Genomic DNA, 22,013 nt, shown 5'->3' on the forward strand with positions numbered 1-22,013 from the left:
GCCCCCTGCCACACCCCTCCTGCACCCCAAAGCCCTGCCCTACCTCCCGCAGTCCACACCCCTCCTGCACCCCTGCCCTGAGCCCCCTCCTGCACTCCGCACCCCTCCTGCACCCCAACCCCCTTCCCTGAGCCCCCTCATATACCCCACACCCCTCCTCTGCCCCAACCCCCTGCCCTGAGCCTCCGCCACACCCCATACCCCCGTGCACCCCAACCCCCTGCCCTGAGCCCCCTCCCACACCCCGCACTCCCTCCCACACCCCAACCCCCTGCCCTGCATACAATTTCCCCACCCAGATGTGGCCCTCGGCCCAAAAAGTTCGCCCACCCCTGCTCTAAACACTTTCATTCATAGTAACCTAACCTTTTACTTGTAACAGCAGTGGCAAAAAATGTTTAGACATAAGTCTGAGGCCAGATCCCCAAACCAGTGTGAATTGTTGTGGGTCCATTTTCACCGAGAATCCACCCCATGATTTTTATGTAGGCAATGTCCCTTTAACATTCTTTAGGTAAAAACGGATTTATTTTAGAGAGTGCACAGAAAAACAAAGCAACCCTAAGCAAATACACCCATTACATCTCTGCATGAAATGTGACATACAGATAGTCATTAGTTAATCAATTGATAATCATGAAAAGCAAAGTCTTTTGGAAAACATATGGGTCTTCAGAGGCAGGTGTAAATACAAAGCTGAGTCACTAAGAAGTCAGCAGGATTCTCACCTGTAATACCAATAGTGACTGGGGGAAGTTTAATGCCATCGCTTGTCACTAAAATTACAGGATGTGCTTTCAACATGCAATGTTTCCTGAAGTTTTCCCAACCAACTCCCTCTTTCACCATCCACTTTCTCCCTCTCTTTGATACAAGCTCTTCTGCAATAAATACCAACGCATCACAGTTAAAATGCATGTTCCCTTATATGTTTAAATGCATTTCTTCACAACAGACATACATGGAATATATTGATGTAAAAAAATACAAAAAACATTTAATCTTCAGCCAACATCTGAAGAATAAATATTTTTGTCTTCTATCTGTTACCCCTACGATTTTAGGGATGGTTAGGATACTGGTAAGTAATGGACATAGTACTATATACCAGAACAGATTTTATTGCAATTATTCCTGCACATACATTTTAAAAATATCTTCTGCAACACTTTCTAATGAGCATCTGGCAATGTGTGGCCTTTTCATTATCCACTTTCAGAGAATGACTGCATTATGCTCATCATTCTTTTTCAGTATTTAATTTTTAAATGATTTCCTTCCGTGTGATTAAAAAAACCTACAAATACCGCAACAAACAAGTGATTCAAAGCAGGCCGGAGATCTATAATACAGATCTATTAGTAGAGAATATATTTATTAATAAAGAAAGGGATGTCTACAAATTAAATTCATCTCTCAGCTGCTGCTGTTTCTCTCTTCCCCCCACTCCATTCTAACAATAGTGTAGTGTGTGCTTATGTATGAGTCAGTGGTTATGAAATATGCAAATTGATAAAAATAAAATAAGCACCATCCCCAAGTCTTTCCATCCACTTTCAAATGAATTTATCAAGCTCCTACTCAATCCTGCTCTTTAAATCACCCTCCTCAACAGACTGCTCCACCTCCAGCCATATAACCCTGAGCATGCCCACTTTGTTAAGAGGGTTAGCCAGGATATTATCTCTTTTTCCTATGAGGGGGTAAAAATATCCCAAAATCAGTTTCAGCCCAACCTTCTTGTTCATTTCCACGTAACAGTATTGTCATAAGCAGCCTGGATTGCCTTCACTAGCTTCCTTTGCTGATTCCATATGTCACCCAGAAGGGAGGTGTTCCACCAAATCCTGCTTCTCAGTACACTTTAGCATGATTATGTTCAGGCTCATCCTTTCTTCCAGTCACATTCTGCACGACATATCATAGAATAAGAGAATGCCTTTTTCCTTCATACATATCTACATTCTCCTCATCCTTTACTGCAAAAAGGTCATTAATTTAGAACATTACTTCAGTCTATTGCTTTCCTCTAAGAAAGCTGGTGACAGTCATCAAAGATAGCTGAGGTGAGAAAGGAGTAAACTTTATATCAGGGCAATACTCTGGAAAAAAAAAAAAGTTACAAGGCCAAAATTTTCAGAGGTGACTAACTCTGAGCTCCTAAATCCACACATAAAAATAAAAAGGAATAGATTCATTTTTCAGGTGCTGAGCCCACACAATTTTCACCAAAGCAGGCTACTTTAAATATGAATTTAGGAGCTTAGCTTTAGCTACCCAGATGTTAATATTGTAGCCCATGTTTTTAGGTGTACATGTGTTTCATGCATGTGGATAAGGTAAAAGGCCATCTTGCACCATTTATAAGGATTGTGCTATTTCATAAGTATCCTTTATTTGAATTAAGCACCAAGAAAAGAGTAAAAGGAAGTATGAAGAGCTCATAGTGTTCCTCGTTCACCAATAATCAATCTCTAAATACACTGAAATGCTCCTTCTGTACAACAAAACAAAAACAAAATATAACAAGCAACCAGATGTTTAGAAATCCCCGAAAATTTGTTTTCAGTACGTTCACAAATATATGTTTTCTAATGTGAATCACCTGTCCATACTTACTGGTACAGGCAGATAGCTCAAATGCATCTGTATAAATGCAAATATCTTCAGTGAAAGGCACTGCCTGAAAAATGTTTGCTGAAATAACTTGCTTGAGTTCATGCTACAGGGAACAGTTTCATTTCAAATTCATGAGACATTTAAGTGTGCTAAAAACATGATATTTGATATATATTGCAGGCACAAGATGTGTCCATTTTATATGAATGCATATTAATGCCACAGTTCTTAAAACTAAAAAACAAACCAATCTTAAAAAAAAAATCAAACTAAAAATATAACCCCTAAAAAAGGTCACTAAATTGAGAAGGGGGAAATGGTTTCTTCTGATCATGGTATCTGCTGCAGCAAGAATGCCACAGTTTACTCGACCTGTGTTTTGTTTAAATAAAACAATTATTCTAATGCAATCGCTTTGGAACCATATGCATCCTCAAAATGATATGGGATAAACACCCTTTCTCCTGATTCCAAGGTAACTTCTAGCTTTAATGAGAAGTCAATTAATATTAAGTAATCTGACTGATTGATTTTCATTAAACCTGCTGAAAATTGAGTTTGTTTCAGCAAATCAAGATAAGGCCCTAGTGCATTTTCCAGTGCAAGAGAAAGAGGAAGAAGGAGTCCTGAACACCCAGGATTCAGATGCAAGAAGATGTCTGAAGGGGGAAAAAAAAAAACAAAAAAAAAACCCATCCTTCCATCAGGCACGGCAACCTAGCAGGAGGCACTGTATTGTCCTGATGCATCAGAAATGCAACTCGGGGTTGCACGACGCACACAACAGTTCAGTGCATGGGCAAAAATCAAGCTGGAACATCTACTTATTTAAAGAGGGAGGGGAGAATAAAGTTAGCCCTGGCTGCAGTAGGGAGAGCAATGCGTGCGATTGCAAAGGAGAGGATCCAAACATATAGCGTACCCTACTTCTAGGTGATACGGCGCTGCCTTCTGTGCGTCTCTCTCTCTGTACGCGGCCAAATCCCCCTGCAAAGATTTCCCCAAGCAGCAGCAGGGCAAACACTGGGGCGATCCCTGCATCCGGCTCCTTCCAGGCATCGAGGCTTGCTCTTGTAAGTTACACAGGCAAAAAAATCTACCAGATAGGAATCAACCCCAAACCCTGTCTTCCAGGCGAAGTTGCAGAAGCTAAAATGCCAGTCTTTTTGCACACACGCACGACTGTTTTGCTAGTCGGGAGAGAGGCAAACACTGACCGTTTGGCAGCTGTGCAAAATGCCTATGAACTCACTATCCCTCCACCCCTAAGCAGAGAAGCCCCTGATTGCATCCCCTTCTTATTGTAGCACTAACAGATCCGCCCTCGCCACCCTAATAACAGAACCCGAGATTTAACCCCTCATGAAACACTCACACAGACAGACAAGGGCACCACATTGATTCCCCCCCCGCCCGCCCCCAAATAATTCAAGGGGTCAATTTGCTATCCCATCGCACCGCAAACCCCACACCGTTGAAAAGCAGCAAAGTATTTACCAGTTCACAGTGGCTTTTTGCAATCACAGCTAAAACTGTCATTCGCTGGATTCGAGCCGTTATCCCCTTTTTAAAGCAGCTGTAACCCCCAGGTTTTTAAATCATCCCCCGGACACTTCCAAATGGCATCGATTTATATAATTTTTTTCCCCTCGCCCAAGATTGGGACGAAAAAATCCCCATCCGGAATTCATCATCCTGTGTAGCAAGCCACCTCCATTTAAATCCGACCATCAGGCAAGGAATAGAAATGATCAAACGTTACTTCTTTTCAGCTGCAATCAGATAATCCTACTAATCCAATAGATTTATCTTGATCTGAAATTGCCCTCCAGATGAATCCCCTTTGCTTGATGTCCAGTTGTGTGATTTCAGAGCACTGTTGGGTGACTGAAGGAGGTTGTGTGTGTGTTTCTTTTCTTTTCTTTTTTTTTAAAAAAAAAATCTTTTTTGGATCCTGGATGCGCTGCTCGCTAAAAAAAAAATGCCGAGAACCTTGGTTTTCCTCTATTACAGGTTTCAACTCCAAATTGCTGTTGGATGAAAAATAATACAAAGATACCCCTAGTGGTCAACAGCTGAATGGCAAGAGATCTTACTCCAAAAGACAGCCATCTGCTTACATAAGTTCAATTTTAGGAAGCTGTTCAGCCTTGTTAATTAACAATGTCTCTGGACAATGAATAACTTTAATAGTGCAAAGGCTACACAATAAATGACTTGATTTTAAAACTTTTTTTAAGTTTAAAAAGCTGTATTGGATTTTTACAAAGTATTCATTCCAAGGAAAAAAAATATGCACCTGCTTGTAATATATATATATATATATATCTTTTGCATTTACATAAGAATATTATTTCATGCAAACAATTTAGGTGCACATCACTTAATTTCAGGTTTGTACACATTCACACACAAATGTATGAAATTATGCAGATATAAGTTACATCTAAAAGAAAAAGTCTGCACAATATACATATTGTGTATATACAAGAATATTATTTCAGATAAACATACATTGGTATGAAATAGTAGCTATTCAGACCCATTTTATTTGAAAAAAATCACTATCTGGACATCATATATTTGTGACTATTTCCCTTCCATTGTTTTTGAAAGCTTTTTTTCATTTTTGTTACTTTTTAAAATTGATTTTGCCTGCTTTGCATATTTAAATTCAGACATATGCTTCCCTCCTATTGAAATGTCATTTTTGCTACTGAGGCCACAGCAGGAGAATGAAAGGTGACCACTCAGGATGGATGAGTGGGACCAGTGGGGGAAGTAACCCTTTGAATTCTGAAATGCCAACATGTTAAAACATTAACCAGAAATACATGCTCAGAAGCTCCCAAGCATCCTGAGTTAAGCCTGTTTCAGAGAAGTTATTAACATCTCATGTTCTGTTAGCAGAGGCTCTCCCTTCTCTCTGTAACACTAAAAATTATAGTTTTTTAACAAATCTGTCTCATTTTAAAATATTGACATTAATCAAGCACAGCACACACATTCAAGATTCCAGTGTGCCTAAAGCTTCAGGGAAGATCTAAAGGTGCCCATAAATTTGATAAGCTTTTATTCTCCTTACCTGCACACAGCCCCCCCTGGAATTCAGTGGCAGATCTAATCTATATGTCTATGGCAAGGATGAGAGCATATGGTGGCAGTGCACAGTGAATTCTGTGGTATTTCTGCAGCACTGGAACCATTTTAACCTGTATGCATTTAACCTAGTATGCACCAATAACACAGAGTTCAGTTTCAAAGACTCATGGTCCTAGAAGCCCTCACAAACTGTGCAATTTAACTCTTTCACTACAGTTGAAAACACAGACGTTGCAGAATTGGTGGAGAAAAGCAAATCACATATTGCCCTGACTGTGAAATAAGATTTCTGTTGTATTCTTCTCAATGAGGCACTGGGAAAAAAAGTTTCAAACCCAGAAATAGATTCTGTGAACAAAGTTAATTCATGAATAGCAGCCAATCACATGCCACCAATTTGACCAAGGCCCAGATTTTTACAGGTATTTAGGAGTTGCTCTGTTCAGTCCTGCGACAGCTGATTTAGGAGCCTAATCTCATTTTCAAAAATTTGATGACTTTCAATGAGACTTAGGCCTTTTGAAAATGAAATTTAGTCTCCTAAATCAGTTAGGCATTGCAATTTTAAAATGTGGGCCTAAAACATCAAACAACCGAGAGCCAAAACACTATTATTATGGAAGTTGAAAAAAAAAAAGAAGGGGGAGCTAGTCTCTAATTGTTACTTTTAATATTTCTAGATTTTAACAAAATTGTTTAAAAATAGATATAGGAAAAACTGAAGATACCCAAGTGGGTGCCCATGGGCACCTACCAAACACCAGCCTATTTATTGACACTCTGAACTTGGGGAGGGCCAGCCAATAATGGTTCAACCTTTGGAGCACTGCCCCACTCAGAAATCAGAGAAAACAACATTAAAATGAAACAAATGCATCCTCCTCCCCATAACTGAGTTTTCCTTTTCTAGATCTCCAAAGGATGCATGTACCTTCTCCGGTGTCCCGCATACTGTGTAGTTAATATTCCTCCAGGACATTTCATAGAAGGAGCAACCAGATGGCAGGAGAGCACCCACATTTCACTGAACAGATCAGCAACAACCACAGAACTGTGTCACTTTAAAAAGTTGAGTAATGGATAGATGTGAGGCTAAGAAGGGTTGCTAAATCCTGGCATTTCTTCTTATACAATTTCTCAAAAATCTGCCCATTGTTCTCCATTCTCTGTGACAAAACCCCTGTTGAGACTCTGATTACTTACACCTCATCTACAGCAACCAGTCATCTCTGACCTGGTAGGCTCCCATCTGCCTCCTTCACAACTCCTCTTAGCCTGTTCAAAATTGGTGCCACAAAAACCATCTGCAAGTTTGCTGCTCTAGACACACCAAGCTCCTCTTCAAATCACTCCTTTGGCTTCCCCTCACAGTGTAGATGAAATTTGCCCCTGCCTTCAAAGCCTTCGCCAACTTATCTCCTACCTCCTTCTCTGCTCTCATCTCTTTCCACAGCTTTCCCTACCATACTTCATTCCTTCCAAGTCGTATGACTAACCACCCTTTTCTCCCAAGACACCCCATACATAGGGCCCTACCAAATTCACAGTCCATTTTGGTCAATTGCATGCTCATAGGATTTTAAACATTGTACATTTCATGATTTCAGATATTTAAATTTAAAATTTCAGTGTTGTAACTGTAGGGGTCCTGACCAAAAAGGGAGCTGGGGGCGGAGTCCACAAGGTTACTGTAAGGGGGTTGCGGTATTGCCATCCTTACTTCTGTGCTGCCTTCAGCTCTCTACAATAACTTTGCGACTCCTCCCATGACCCCCTTTGGGGTCTGGACCCCCCAGTTTGAGAAACTCTGGTCTCCCCCATGAAATCTGTATAGTATAGAGTAAAAGTACACAAAAAAACAGATTTCATGGGGGAGACCAGATTTTACAGTCCTTGCCATGTTTTTCATGGCCGTGAATTTGATAGGATCCTACCCATACACCTTGAACTCCCTCTCTGATCCACTTGGACATGCCTCCACCCTCTCTTCCTTCAAGTCTTTCCTTCTTCAAGGAGGCCTATAAACCCTAAATCACTTACACCCTTCCCAAGATGAGGCACTAACTAGCTTAATTTATTGACCAAAAATGTGCAGAAAAAGTCATCTCCATTCAAAACCTGCAGAATTACAAGTCACATATTTAACTATTCACCACTGCACAGATCAAAAGCTTTCCACTGCTTCCCTTCTCTCTCCGTGGACTGTATATGATCTAAATTAATGTGTACTTCTGGGGAGTTATATTCTCTGTATGGTATTATTAGCAGATTACACAAGATCATGTTTTTACAGGAGGTAAATCTAAGGAATTAACAACTTCACAGCACACACAAAGTCCTGGGAAAGGTGGCAATATACAAGTTATTTTTAACTCTACCCTTAGGTCTGTACAGAAACCACTGAAAGTCTTTTATTCATTCAAATCTTGTTTTGTTTCTTTTATTTTAGGCTCTATCTTTTAGCTCTCCAATCCATATTCAGATTTTTTGATTGATTTTTCAGAACTTTTGCCTGCAGAACTTTTGTATGTAACGCCAAAATATTATTGATGGGCAATTTTAAAATCTATATGAATGATGCATATGATAGATTTTCTCATCAATTCTTGTGACTATTGGACTTTGTATATATTAGTACATGTACATTAGTAAGAGTAAGGAATCATTGACATAATGTAATTAATTCACTTGATTTGTGTCTATCTAAAATTATTTAGTATCATTACTTTTCTTTTTGCTTCCTTTTTCACCTCTAATATCTTTTACACCTCAAATTTTTCCTTCTACTGATCAGTCTCACAGATGGATGTCCAGTCTAACTAGAAATTTGATTTCCATTAATTCCAGTGGGGTTTGCATCAGTCACTAAATTAAGGGCTTGTCTACATATGAAAATTAATCTGGAATAAGGTAGGGTGCAAATTTAAAGCAGATTAACTCTTCCTGATTAACTCCATGTGTGGATGCTTTTTTTTCTGAATTAGGATGCATTATTCTGAATTAGCTTAATCCATGAAGAATTTTTATTCCAGAATAAGAACATCCACACATGGAGTTAATCAGGAAGAGTTAATCAGGCATAGCTATTCTGGAACAAATCGCTGTGCACACAAACCCTAAACTATTTTGTCCCTATTTCTGATCTGGTAAATCTGACTGGTGTTTGAGGAAATACATACAGCTGCAAATGTTTACAATAGAAATTCATGTATTAATCAGGAGAAAATAGCTCCCTTGATTAGGAGCATTCCAAATAGCTTTATCACATTCCTACTGTAAGGCATGAAGTTTGAAATACAAGTTGAGAGCAACTGTTTTATAGGTCTTCTTAGCATCTTGGAACTCCAAAATAATAAGACATTAGTATAGCCAAAGATTCTGGCTTCTTCAAAGGCAATTTATTGCTCAGATTATTTTTACAGGCGAGAAACATCCCATGCAACATCAATAAACTTCTTAATTAGGAAAGACCAGTTAAGCACTTGGCTTGTACTGACTTCCAGGTAGAATGCACACATTGTTCTGTTAAGCTTCCTAGATATGTCCTATCATTCCATTGCTTCTGAATGATAATAGGTGATGGCAGCACAATGGACAACTTGGAGGAACATCAGTGAAAATATAAAGATAATTTTTATGCCCTCTGTAGCAGTGTTTAATGTTTTGAAGGTATTTTTGAATAAAGATTTCAGCATTAAGAGATGTTTTAGTTTTCTGATCTCTCATTGCATCCAGTGGGGCTCTTTGAATTTTTCATTGCAGACATAAAAAATGTCCTCTTCAGTTATCCTTCTCAGATTTCATGAAGTTAAAGCCCGACATTTAGCTCAGTTACATGTTTTCATGACCTAGTTCTAATCTGGTGGGTAAAGGAATGCCTGCCTATGTTTGGTCCAAATCTCCTGTACATTGCGAACCTCTCTTTTTCATTCTGAAATTTATAAAAAAACAAAAAACAAAACAACTGACCACATTAATTCTTTAGAAAAAGCATCTATTTCCACTTGCATTTGTCTAGCTATCAAGTTTTTTGATAGCAGGTTTTTTGAACATAGAGGGTCAAACTTAGCCCTAATGTAAGTGAATCCAACTTCTAATGAATATGGTCCATAGTTTTTAACTAAACTGCTGGAAAAATGTGATTACAGAAATTGAAAAAACGTGGGGCGAGGAGGGACCTCAAGAGGTCGTCGAGCCCAGCTCCTTACACTGAGGCAGGAACAACTAAACCTAGACTGTCCCTGACGAGTGTTTGTCTAACCTGTCCTTAAAAACCTCCAGTGATGAGGATTCCACAACCTTCCTTTGAAGCCTATTCTAGTGCTTAACTATCCTTATAGTTAGAAAGTTTTTCCTAATATGTAACCTAAATCTCCCTTGATTCAGATTAAGCCAATTACTTCTTGTCCTATCTTCAGTGGACACGGACAACACTTGTTCCCTATCCTATTTACAACAGCCCTTAACATATCTGGAGACTTATTAGTCTTCTACTCCAAGGCTAATCGTGCCCAGTTTTTTCAATCATTCCTCACAGGTCAGGTTTTCTAAACCTTTTATCATTTTGAAGCTCTCCTCTGGACTGTCTCTGGTTTGTCCACATCTTTCCTAAAGTGTGGTGCCCAGAACTGGACACACTACTCCAGCTGAGGCCTCTCCAAAGCCGATTATCTCGAGACTTATTACCTCCCATGTCTTACATATGACTTTTCTGTTAATACACCCAGCTTTTTTAGCAAGTGCATCATATTGTTGATTCATATTCAATTTGTGATCAACTATAATCTCCAGATCTTTTTCTGCAGTACTAATGCCTAGCCAGTTATTCCCCATTTTGTAGATTTGCATTTGATTTATTTATTTATTTATTTTATTTCTTTATTTTTGGTAAGTGTAGTACTTTCCACTTATCTCTATTGAATTTCATCTTGTTGATTTCAGACCAATTCTCCAATTCAGTGTAGGTACTCCATAGAGAGGGCAGCCAGTGACCAGACAAATGGCCTGGTAAAGGGCTTAAGCGGAGGTACTGGATAAAGGAACAGAACGGGGGAGGGGGTTGGGGACTCCTATGATTGGTATGGCAGGGAGCCAGCCCCGCCCCCCGACACCCCTGTTCTCATAGCCCTCCTTAACCCTCTTACGAGAGTGGTGGATGGTAAGGTCCAAGCCATGGGTTGGCTGGGGGACCTGCATGGAAACAAAGGGGGGCTGATGGAAGCCCCAGAGAACTGATTTGAATAAGCATGGATTTGCCTGCACTGTACACTTTGTCTGCCAGGTAGTCCCAGACATCTATATAATAAAGTTGCAGCCTGATTAAAACCCATAACAAGTCTCCTGTCCTTCTTGCGGTATACCCAGACAATTAATTTTGTCTTGTTGATTTCAGACCAATTCTCCAATTTGTCAAGGTCGTTTTGAATGCTAATCCTGTCCTGCAAAGTGCTGGCAACCTGTCCCAGCTAGGGGTAATCTGCAAATTTTATAAGCATACTCTCCACTCCATTATCCAAGTCATTAATGAAAATACTGACTAGTACTGGACCCAGGACAGACCCCTGCAGGACACCACTAGAATGATCCCCCCAGTTTGACAGCAAACCATTGATAACTCTTTGAATACGGCCTTTCAACCACTGTTGCACGACTTCATAGGAATTTCATCTAGACAACATTTCCCTAGTTTGCATATGAGAATGTCATGTGTCAAAAGCCTAACTAATATTAAGTTATATCACATCTATCACATGATATTCATTGCATTCTTATCTGAAGGTATATACAGAAGTGATGTAGCTGATGATCTGGCCAAAGTTGGAAGATTGGAAATGCTGGTTGGAATGACAATAGTTGAGGACATTAATGACTTATCAAGGGATCGTTAGCATAGATAAATGGTCGAAAGACAAAAGATTCTCCGATTGACATGAAAGCACCTCAGAAAATAACATCCACTACCACGAGAGCGCGGACAGGGCACACTACAAAAATGAAAATCAACAGAGATGGGACCACGATATATCCACTCTGCAAGCCGTGTCAAGAGCAGGCTTTAACCCTTGCTTATGGAATGTATCATTGTAAGGAAAGTGGGGCTCTTTGGATTTGACAGCTTGGATTGCGCCCTTACAAAGGACCCTGTAAGAGGGGCCAAATTCATTCTCCAACGTCCTGGCTCTATATGGTTATCATGGGACAAAATAACAACAGTTTGTATACATCACTATATTGAGACTGCCTAGGCAAAGAAGATTGCATTGATTGCCTAACTGAAAAGATTTTGATCATCTCTCTTCACTAATTTGTTTAGACTTTTTGCAGCTTTCTACACTGTTAATCATGATATTCTTTTTTCTCACTTGCAATTTAGTATAGGACTGTCTGGATAGGAAAGAAATAGGAAAGTATACTGCACAATCAGGTGGAGTTTAACGCCTTTGTTACCTGCTTCATTGTTAAACATAAAAATGAATTGAAACAATGTCCAGCCACTTAACGGGCCAAACACAACAAGGCTTCTTTGTGCCAAAGTCCAAAAGTGAAGATTTAAAGTGTGGCTCTCTTCAGCTAAGCTCCAGAGAGGAAGAGAAAACTCTCTGGTTTGCCTTTTAGCTCTTTCCAGTTTCCTAGAGATCCTTCTTCCCTCCCTAACAACCAAACTCATCTGCTATTCTTCACAGCATCTCTCTCTGATAGTGAACCAGAAGGGAACGAATCAATCCCACAGCTGATCCAGCCCTGCTATTCTAAAAATACTAGTACTCCAGCCAGAAGGTGAGGGTTAACCCCTTCCCTGCCAACCTCTGGTTGGGATTCACACATATGATCACTTGTTGGGATTTATGCCCTACCATCAAACAGAGTTCTCTTCTGGGACACTGGCTTTTTAGCATGCACACCTTGCCATTGGGGTAATATTAACCATCAGTATGATCTAGGTATCCTTCTGATGAAAGTATATTTAGCATTTCCATTTGATTAACAGTTATGACCACTGGTTTGCATAAAGTTCAGGGTCAAATGGCAAAGACTTTTGTGAAGTTGAATCCAGTCAGAGTACTGCTTTATTGACCAGTCTAAAAGTGCCTGCTGGACATGACTTTAATCAACAGATTTTCTGTTCTCTTTAGAGACTAATAAATTTATTTGGGCATAAGCTTTCGTGGGCTAGAACCCACTTCATCGAATGCATGGAGTGGAAAATACAGTAGGCAAGTATAAATACACAGCACATGAAAAGAGGGGAGTTGCCTTACCCAGTGTGGGGGGGTCGGTGCTAACGAGACAATTCAATTAACAGTAGAATACCAAGGGAGGAAAAATCACTTTTGTAGTAGTAATGAGGGTGGCCCATTTCAAACAGTTGACAAGAAGGTGTGAGTAACAGTAGGGGGAAATTAGTATGGGGTAATTAGTTTTTGTAATGACCCATCCACTCCCAGTCTTTATTCAGGCCTAATTTGATGGTGTCAAGTTTGCAAATTAATTCCACTTCTGCAGTCATCTAATTCTAAGATGCCACAAGGACTCCTTGTTGTTTTTGCTGATACAGACTACAAAAACAGACTCCAACAAGAAACTGCAGAACTGGAATTAATTTGCAAACAGAACACCTCAAATTAGGCCTGAGTAAAGACTGGGAGTGGATGGGTCACTACAAAAAGTAATTTCCCTCTGCTGATACTCACACCTCCTTGTCAATTGTCTGAAATGGGCCACCTTGACTGCATTGGCTTCATTAGCACTATAAGAGAGAATTTCCCTCCCTTGGTATTAACTCCTTCTTGTCAACTGTTGAGAATAGGCCACTTCCACCTTAATTGAATTGGCTCGTTTGCACTGACCCCCACACTCGGTAAGGCAACTCCCATCTTTTCATGTGCTGTGTATTTATACCTGCCTACTGTATTTTCCACTCCACGCATCTGATGAAGTGGGTTTTAGCCCACGAAAGCTTATGCCCAAATAAATCTGTTAGTCTCTAAGGTGCCACAAGGACTCCTCGTTGTTTTTGCTGATACAGACTAACACGGCTACCACTCTGATAAGTGTTAGATGTAGATTAAAACTCAGTGAGAGCTGCTATGTGGCACCCAGTGCTCAATACTGCTCTTGGTATAATAGGGACCCTTATTTTTAGCACAATGTCAGTCCACTACTCCACTCTAGGTTTAATTTTGGTTTAATACTTCTGGGTGTGACCAGTTCTTGCCCTGATTCCCTGGGGGATACTATGACAAAGAGGTGCAATTTACAGATTGACCTGAAGATAACAAGGGCAGCGTTCCCCCTGATCTCCTTTAAGGTGGTGTTCTGAGACCTTAGTTCTGCTGCTGAGAAGATAATATTTGCCATTATGAGTCTGTGCCTGGATTCAGATAATAAACATAGCTAAGGGCATTCCTGCAAGGTGCTGAGCACCCTCAAATCCCAAAGCAAGCAGTGTTAACTGTCTGAAATGGGCTACCTTGATTACATTAGCCTCTTTAGCACGACAAAAGTGAGTTCCACCCCTTCTTGTCAACTGTTCAGAATAGCCCACTTCCACCTTAATTGAATTGGCTCATTAGCACTGACCCCCTCCACACTTGGTAAGGCAACTCCTATCTTTTCATATGCTGTGTATTTATGCCTCTCTACTGTATTTTCCACTCCATGCATCTGATGAAGTGGGTTTTAGCCCACAAAAGCTTATGCCCAAATAAATGTGTTAGTCTCTAAGGTGCCCAAGGACTCCTCGTTGTTTCTACTGTAACTCGTTATTTTCAGGCCCTTTTTGGTTACTGTTAAGACACTGCAATTGATAAAGCAACCTGCTATCAGTGTTCTTACTGGATCTTGATCATTAGATGATAACACTCTAGTTTAGAAATCTCTACATTGTTTGCCAGTGAAATTTTGCATTAATTTTAAAGTCCATGTCCATACTTATAGGGTTGCAAATACTTTTAGTCTAGAATAACTTTATGACTTGCTTTCTTCTTATGTTCCTATTCAAAGTTCCCAGTTGTTTTCTGAAGTCAGAGTCCACAAATTTCTTGGTTTGCTCTCAATATAATCTGGAAACACCAGGGGCTAGAGCTTTTACTATTTATTATGCTTATGAAATCAGCTTCTTCTTTACACTGTGAAAGCCTAAGTGTTTCTAGTTTTTAAATCAAAATTAAAAACATACATGCTGGATGCTGTTTTTAACTGTATCTGAATTATAAAGCACACAGGGACTATCAGGGAAGAAGGCTGAACAAATGTACTGAGTTATTAAATTTAGTTCATATTCTTTCACTGTCTAGCCTAATAATGACATGGCAGCATGGACCAGCTTCATCTCCAGTGTAAGTCTATGGAAGTCAATATAGTCTCAGCAGAGATGAACTTGGCCCCATGCGTTTGGTTGCTTTCTGATGTCTACATCATCAGTGACCTCCGCTGAAAAATCAAAACACAGGCAGGATTGACAATTCAGCACTTAAAAGCAAAAGAAGCCTTTTGCAGCTTTCTGCATGCTTCCATCAAAGGATGTTTTTCTCCTTTTTCCGAGCCTGTTCCCATAAGCCAGTAAGGCTTGAAATTTTGTGCATTAAGACTTGTGGAACTCTTGAGGCTTGCATTGCACTGAAGAAGTAACTCAGATCCCTACTTCAATCAGTTAGTAATAATCTGATTTGGCAAATATAGTATTATTTTCCTTCCAAATTCTTGGATGATTGGCACCTGTTTGCCTCTAATTAGGATTACACCAATAACTCAATGACCCATGTCATTAGCCTGGCTGACATTATGGGTACTGTCCAAAATGAATCAAAACACAGCACCAATATTTTAAAATGTTAAAATATAGCAACGAATGTGTTCCCATTAACTAACAGCTCATGCAATTAATGTGAATTTATAATACCTTAAAAAAATCCACAATGAATGTACTGAATGCATAAAAAATAATTTAAAATGGTAATAAATCACTTCAGTCTATTTATTTGATCTGTATTTATGTCTGGAATTCAGTTCTTCAAGTGCAGCACAATTGGAAGCATCTAGGCACTAGACTAGGAGTTAAGGGACCTGTATTCTATTCCTGGCTTTGCCACTGACATGCTGTGTGATCTTGGGCATGTCATTTCACCTCCCTTACCTCCTGTCTGGTCTACTGAGATTGCAAACTCTTCAGGGCAGGAACTGTCTCTCATTATGGGGAGAAATCTTGACCCAACTGAAATCACTGAGAGTTTTTCCATTGACTTCAGTGGGGCCAGGATTTCAGCCTTTAAGTTTGTACAGTGCCTAGCGCAATGGGGCCTTTGGGTGCTACTGTCATAATAATGAACTATGGAAAAGGCTATATACAAGAAATATTTTCTGCGTTCTTGAAACATGAATCTGCCTGGCCTTGTTGATGTGAGGATCAATTAGTAATATCCTTAGTGTGCTTTGAAATCTGGAAGGTGTTGTAGCAGTGCAAAGTGCTATTACACTAGTGATCACCCCAAATAACATTCACTCATTTGTCAGTATAAGGGCTTAAATTTTATGTAAACTGCAGCCACAACAGGGTGACATATCCCACCAATTTAAGCAAATCTGGCATACAGCGCTGTAGAGGGCAGCAATACACAGACACTGCAGGACACTGGCTAAGAATTTCAGAAGTGATTTATGGTCCTAACCTGAGATACCTCACAGGACCTGATTTCCATGGGTGAGTGCTCAAGACTTTTTGAAAAACAAGTTCCTGTTAAGGTGTTTCAAGTTATTCACCAAACTGGAGCAGCCCCAATCACTCGTCACTTTTGAAAATATCAACCATAGTGTACTTAATTATGATATACATTATTAAATGAATACTTAAATTAATAGTAGTATTAATAATCCTAATGCTTTAATATCAGAGCATCATGTGTTGGGATGGGCAGACAATAAACAACTTTCATTATCTCACATTTACATTACTCCTATCTAGAAATATACTGAACTGCTTTACAAATGTGACAAACTCCACAAGTCCATCACATCACCCAGCCATGAAATGTATCCAATGGGGTGCAATGTAGTAACAGTTTTTATAGGGCTCAGCATATTGCACAAAAGGTTACCACAGAAAGTGAAGAAAACTTTTTTTTCCATTCAAGGCCACGGGAGATGTAAGATAGAATGGAATGTTCTAAATTGGAAGTTAACCATATATTGGAATTAAAACGTCTCCTCTTGCAACATGCTCTTGAGTGAGATCTGTAGATGGCTATAAATGATTGGGATGTCAATTTTCTGTATCCCCTGAAAGATGGGGCTGGCAGCATCACAGTGGCTGCCTTACCACCATCCTAGGGCATTAGATTAACGTTGCCTCAAAGAGAAGAAGAGTACCTACTGAATCACCATCGTCACTTCCTCCAGCATGAGCATTTTGCAAGAGGAATTACCATGGCAATTTAGATGCCTATAATTGGTTATGATGTCATAACCAACAGAAATGTATTCTCCTATATGTAATATGATCATATTGCAATATGTATATTACATGTACTTCAAAATTGGTAACTGCTCTTTACAATCAATCAATCGGCTAGCGCAATCCTTAAGTGAAATCAGCACAGATATATTAGAATATGTATCTGCAACTAAACTGACTCCCACTTCCAGCAAGGCATGACAAATACCTTGAATTTTAATTGACAACTCTCTAGAAGGTGTTTGCTGAAGAATACCCATTTTTTTCCATGTCTGATATTCCCAAACCCTAAGAACAAAAGCTTTGACAGTCTCAGTAAGCATTGCACAGCTGTAATTTCTTTTTTGGTGGCAAAATTTTGGAATTCCATAGCTGCAGAAACTGCAACGTGCTGTTGCTTCAATAAATTGTTTTGAGGTAGCTAATAAATAATTTCCCCAGAAGGATTAGAGTGTTCATCACTTTGCTATGTTGGTCTATTGCAGGGGTGGCCAAACTGTGGCTCGCGAACCACATGCAGACCTTTTACCATTAAAGTGCAGCTCATGGAGCCCCCCTTGCCCCTCCATTCTCCACCTACCAGACTGGGGTAGGGGAGAAGCTCAGGACCTCTGCTTTGCAGCGGGGTTGTGAGGTAGGGGCTTCTGCCCAGCGCAGAAGGGGGTCTTGGGGCTTCTGCCAGCAGGGAGGGGAGTCTCGGGATTTCAGCTGAAGCCCTGAGCCCTGTCAAGTGCTTCCGTGGAGCTGAAGCCCCAACCCCCGGCTCCCAACATACTCCTGATACTCTTGAACTTCTGAAGATTGTCGTATGTGGCTCGGAGGGCTGGTAAATTTGGCCAAACCTGGTCTATAACTTCCCTTTTTCAGCTGACCCACCCTCTTCATTCCTTCTGCCACTTCCACTGGCAGATGTTATTAATGTAGAATCTCCCAGGTGGCCACGAGGAAAACACAAGATAATTGTTTTCAAGTTAAAATCATAGATGACCTTCTCATCAGCCAGTAGAGGGTGCAGTGTGAGTGAACCTGGGTCTCCTCCACGGTAGCGTGGGGCATGCTGTTTCTTTAGCTTGTTTGTGTAGGTCAACAAATGTGAACAAGGCATCCAAAATGCACACTGTGTTTTTAATTCACTGTTGAATGCAATATATGAACTGTTCCATATACACTCTGTTCACCTCTGATTTTAGTTCATTCTCAAGCGTTCTCGGTATTTATAATCATGCAGGGCCTTTATGACCCATGCATACCTAGTAGCTTTACCCTGCAAGGAAGGCTTGCAGTGTCAAATGTCATACGCTTGCAAGCTTGAGCGACAGTATAAAGATATTTTCATAAACATTAAGGATAAAAAGCTACATTTGCCGAGCAATGAAAAATTTATTTCTGTCAGATCAAATCTTGAGGTCTTTAATCAGTCTTTATTCACGCAAGCTCCCACTGAAGTAAAATAAAAATGTCTATTAAGGTTTTTGAAATATCAGCTATCCAACTGCCAAGATGATCCAAATTAGAAGTGGGTTTTTACATGGGGGGAGCTTAGCAGGCCTAAAGTACAAATTGTTTTTAAGGTGCAAATCAAAAAAGGCTCAACTGTGCCTGTCAGAGACAGACCTGAATAAGGAGAAGCTCCAGGAGGGGTGCAAAACCTCCCACCACTCTAAGATGTGTGCGGGGGAGTTCTCCTTATAGAGGAGCAACAGGCCACCTTCTTGTCTGAACTGCCAGCTCCTGTCGTTGATAGGAAAGATGGGATGGAGCCACAGTTCCCCCACTCTTGCCCTCCTTTGGGGCAGCCCCTGTACACAGAAGCTCAGGGATTGCAACCATGCCCAGCTATTGCATGGGAGGTGCAAAGTGTAGACTTCTTGTGTCCCTGACCCTAAATCTCCAACACGCCTTTAAGTAGGCATAATTCCTTGCCTGTTATTCGATTCTTCAAGTACCAGTATCACCTTAGGGCTCTGAAAACCACACAGGAGGAGGATAAAGCTAAAAAGACACAATCTCAAGCCTTGAAATGGTTCATGATTTTTTCCCCCTTTCCTTTGTTCAAACAAATCTGGAAGAAGTTTCAACATTTTGCAACTTATTAATCTTAGGGGCAGAGCAAATGTTTCAAATTATTAAAAATGTTTCCAGTACATTTTACTTTTTAGCACAGAAACTCTTACACATATTAATAAAACTTGGTAAGTGCTAAATGTAATCTCTGTGTTAAGACAATCGAGATATATTGGACTGTTCCTGCTGAGCAACAGCGGGTTAAGAATTGTTTTATGAAAAGTACAATATTAAAACTGTTCCAGTACAGTCTTATTAAATACAGAATAACAAAATCATTGTGTCCTGACGCAAGATTTGCTTAATTTATGGGAGTACAGAATGTGCCTGTTATTCATAAGTTACTATTTAAGATAATTAATCAGCCTCTTTTTTTCCTAATAAAGAAAGTGATTCATTGATGAAAAATTGGGACAGAAGCATGCAACTCATACAATGGGAGGAGTCAGACAAAAAAAAATATGGAAACTGCTAGAATCGAAGATAACAGAATGCAGTGATTAAAAAAATATTCCCCCGTGTTTTCTAAGTCAACATTTCAAGTTTCATGCAATCACCATTTGCACACAACATCTGTTATTAACTTATTGTCTTTCACCAAGGTATAAAGTCCACTGCAAATATTACCCTGTCATCCTATATCATTAGTAATTGCCTATGGAGCACCATTAAAGTACATAGTGATGTACAGAGGACAATGAACATTTGCCAACAGTTACCAAGGTAACTGCTAGGCTCTGCACATAGCTGCCAACAGTTAGAAAAGTTTTTGAATAGACTATTCTCCTAATAACCTGGAGTCCGGGACTACTACTCTCCTACATTTCTCAGAAATTGAATATGCATCTTGAAAAATTTTAGCACTTACAGGGCCATAATCATCTGCTTCCTTGGGTTTGCTTTGGATTGCTCCAGTAACACAAAGATGCCCTGAAACCAGCTAAGTGACCACTGAAGGATTACCCCAAATCTAGGTTAGAGGGAGACTCCAGAGCCACAAACCTGCCGAAGCTGCTTCTACACCACTCCCCACTGGGATGCTTAGTCAGCTGGATGGGGGTTGGGGGGGCGGTTAATGATAGGGAATGTGGAAAACAATGGAGCCACTGGATAGGCTGCACAAATGGAGCAGGATGCTGAGTGGAGAGTGGTAGAGATACCCAGGATAGCCAACTACAAGCATTTAAAATTCATGAGTTTAAAAAAAAATCATGCCTTGGGGGTATGTTGAGAAGGAGTCTCACATTTTCCTGCCTTGCTCTGCAACCATGAGGGTTGCAAACTTACTTTTTAGAAAAGTAAGCTGAGATTCTCATGCATTCACATGACTCCAGGACCTGGGGCTTTAAGAAAAACACCAACTATTGTGAGATTAGCAATGAAATTGTGAGAACTGGCAACACTGGGTAGCTTGGGGTTGTTCTGGGCAAAGCAAGGGTGGTTCTGGGGGTGCTGGTGCAGGGGAGTATTCTCTCACCTTTTGTCTTGTCACTGCTTCCTCATTGTCCCCAGCTGCTGCTCCATGGTGGCTGCAATCTGGCAGGGTGAGCAGCAAGAGCGAAAGCAGAGAGACTGCCTGGCTGCTTGCAAAGCAGGTGGTACAGTGGCCTTGAATAAAAAGGAGGAGTCACTGCAAGGGAATCTGCGCTCCGTTCCCACAGACGGGGTTGCAGGAACCTGTGACGGGAGTCTCCAGGTATGAGTGTCATGTGACACTTGGCAGCCTTTGGCTTCACAAATGTGATGATGTTGGGTTAATATGGCAGTGAACATGCCTATATCATACCCACGGTAAGCTGCTGAGTGTGCTGATTATGAACTAGATGTTTCCAAAAGCCTAAACACAGTCAGATTGAGTTTGAGTGCTCATGTAGTTAACCAAAGTGCTGGGCTTTCTTTGACATGTTACTGAATCATGCAGGTGAATAATTAACAAACAAAGAGCACAAGCCAATAATTACACAATTTACTATAATGAAAGATGATACCACATTTGTATGGGCTGGAGATAAACTTTGAGTCTAAAAATGAAAGATTTCTTTACTTTTGACAAGCTATTTATTTAAAGGTGTGCAATGTCGCTGTCTATTTGGCACCCACTCTACCACCACCACCACTTCCTGCACCACCTAGGTTTCCTTAAGGTTCCCATCAAAGGGTTGACTAAAATTATCCCTGCTTAGATCTGACTAAATTACATCCCAAGGTGGGATGGTAAAATTATTATGGTAAATTTTAGAAGTGAACAACCTTTGCCTAGTGAGAACAGCACGTACCTTGTCAATTAATTTCATGCATACACAGACAGCTATCAAATAGTAACAACTTCAGGTCAATATCAACCTGGACCAGACACAGAAACAACTAGCAATCTATCAAATGAAATGCCTTGAATACCACTACCAATCCCCTCAGGCATCCTGTCCATCAAAGTATGAAACAAGCAGAGGAGAGAACTTATGATCAATGATGCTCTGATGAATTATGAGGGCCTGTTGCCTGTTGAATGTTGTTGTTTGATGATTTGGGGTGGTACTTCTGGAAACGATGTTGGGTGAACTGAGAAAATTGAAGCAATCATGGAACAGGAAGTGTAACACAATATACTTCTACATTGCAGGGTCCCTTTTGGGAAAGACCGGCTTGGTGGTGAGTACATTTATCAAGAAGATAATGAGCAAAACAGTCATCTTGACTTTATAGAATTGTTTTTTAAAAAAATAAGAGGTGTCTGGGGAGCTAATTAGGATGAAGTAGCTCCCTCAGTGTCGGGATTGTA

At 40.2% G+C, this 22,013-nt stretch overlaps 1 protein-coding gene across 10 annotated transcripts in view; it reads right to left on the bottom strand.

Annotated features, from left to right (window-relative positions):
• Nucleotides 1-22,013, bottom strand: part of NLGN1 (neuroligin 1) — a 567,297-nt gene that overhangs the window by 445,464 nt on the left and 99,820 nt on the right. For 6 of the 10 annotated variants that reach the window (XM_074963559.1, XM_074963558.1, XM_074963557.1 and 3 more), the window contains exon 1: nucleotides 4,117-4,708. The exons of 2 other annotated variants lie outside the window; for them this stretch is intronic. The gene's annotated coding sequence lies outside the window, so the exon portion shown is untranslated. Of the gene's footprint in view, nucleotides 1-3,541; nucleotides 3,858-4,116; nucleotides 4,709-22,013 lie in introns of those variants that run through there. 2 more of the 10 variants (XM_074963552.1, XM_074963551.1) reach the window with 2 other exon arrangements.

The sequence above is a fragment of the Natator depressus genome, chromosome 9 (assembly GCF_965152275.1).
Source record: "Natator depressus isolate rNatDep1 chromosome 9, rNatDep2.hap1, whole genome shotgun sequence".
Classification (NCBI taxonomy): domain Eukaryota; kingdom Metazoa; phylum Chordata; order Testudines; family Cheloniidae; genus Natator; species Natator depressus.